Source organism: Trichechus manatus, unplaced genomic scaffold, assembly GCF_000243295.1.
Source record: "Trichechus manatus latirostris isolate Lorelei unplaced genomic scaffold, TriManLat1.0 scaffold00209, whole genome shotgun sequence".
NCBI classification, from domain to species: domain Eukaryota; kingdom Metazoa; phylum Chordata; class Mammalia; order Sirenia; family Trichechidae; genus Trichechus; species Trichechus manatus.
In genome coordinates this window covers 40,866-42,658 of record NW_004444145.1, presented here as the reverse complement: position 1 = coordinate 42,658, position 1,793 = coordinate 40,866, and positions in this window count along the sequence as shown.

Here is a 1,793-nt window from a genome sequence, read left to right as displayed (position 1 = left end):
CCACAATCAACGGCCATGGAAGCAGCAGCCTAGAAATCAAAGGATGCATTGCATTGGGCAAATCTGCTGCAAAAGACCTCTTAACAGTGTTAAAAAGCAAAGAAGTAACTTTCCTGACCCAAGCCATGGTGTTTTCAATTGCTTCATATGCACGTGAAAACTGGACAATAAATAAGGAAGACCAAAGAAGAACTGACACATTTGAATTACGGTGTTGGTGAGGAATATTGAATATACCGTGGACTGTCAGAAGAATGAACAAATCTATCTCGGAAGAAGTGTAGCCAGAATGTTCCTTAGAAGCGAGGATGGCAAGACTTCGTCTCAAATATTTTGGACATGTTATTAGGAGGGACCAGTCTCTGGAGAAGGACATCAAGTTTGATAGAGGGTCAGCAAAAAAGAAGAAGACCCTTAACGAGATAGATTGACACATTGACTACAACAATGGGCTCAAGCATAACAACGATTTTGAGATTGGCCCAGGACTGGGCAGTATTTTGTTCTGTTATACATAGGGTCGCTATATGGAAGCGACCTGACGGCACCTAACAACAACAAAAATGGAGAGGGCTCTCTTTTGTCTCCTGCCGTATCTTCAATCTTCAATCTTTTGAGCACATGGTAGAGTCATATGGTAAGCACTTATGAGTGACTGTAAACTCCTCCAGTGCTGGGGACTCCTATCTATTCCAATTTGAGACACAAACCTTAGCAGTGATCTAGGCCTAGCAAGTGGCCACACTGGCATCATTTTCAAATGAGAAATGTGATATAAAGGGAGCAGGGAAAATAAAACTTACTGGAGCAGTGAATGAAGAAGCTATGAGCAAGTGAATTTTCTAGCTTTAGAGTCTAGCTTTCTCCCCTCACAGATGATATCTGGCTGCTCAAACATTAAGCAAAGGTTGTCAATGTCTGAGAGCACATTTAATTTGTGTGGTCAAAATACATTCACGTTAGTAAATCAAATGAGATATAATTTATTTCCATGTCCTCATTTCAACCTGTGTTTTAAGAGTGTGGGATCTACAATCAGAATTTCTTGGGTTTGAATTTCAGCTCTTACATACTGTGTCTATGACTTTGGGCACTTTTAGTAAACCTCTTTAAACCTTAGTTTCTTCATGTGTAAAATGAGAATGGTAATAGCAATCAGACATAGTGGTTGTCAGGAATAAACACGATATAATGTATTCTAAAACATCTTAGCTATAATGATGATTTTCTCATACTTAACTGAAGGATTTTTCTTAAGTTTAGAAATGATGTACTAAATTTCAAAGGAAAAGTGAGCAAATTTGACTTCATAAAAATTTAAAACTTTGGCTACCTCGACCAAAGCCAAAGCCAAAACCAAAAACACTCAACAGTTTGTGAGCTTGTAATAATTTATGACAGATTAGAATTAATTGATTTATAATATAGAGATCTTATTCAAATTGATAAGAAAACCACTAAGAAGAATAAGCTGAGCAATCTATATACGAAGCAGGAAAGATAATAATAAACAAATATGGAAAAGTATTCAGGTTCATTAGCAATCAAAGAAATGTAAATTAAATAATAATTGTATATATCATTTTTTAGTTATGAAGGGATCAAAATTAAAGATACTGTATTACTTTCCTAGTGCAGCCATAACAAAGTACCATACAGTGGGTGGCTTTAAACATCAGAAACTTATTGTCTCACAGTTCTTAGGCTAGAAGTCCAAAGCTGGGGTGTTGGCCAGGGTCATGCTCTCTCTGAAGGCTCTAGGGGAAGATCCTTTCTTGTTTCTCCCCAGCTTC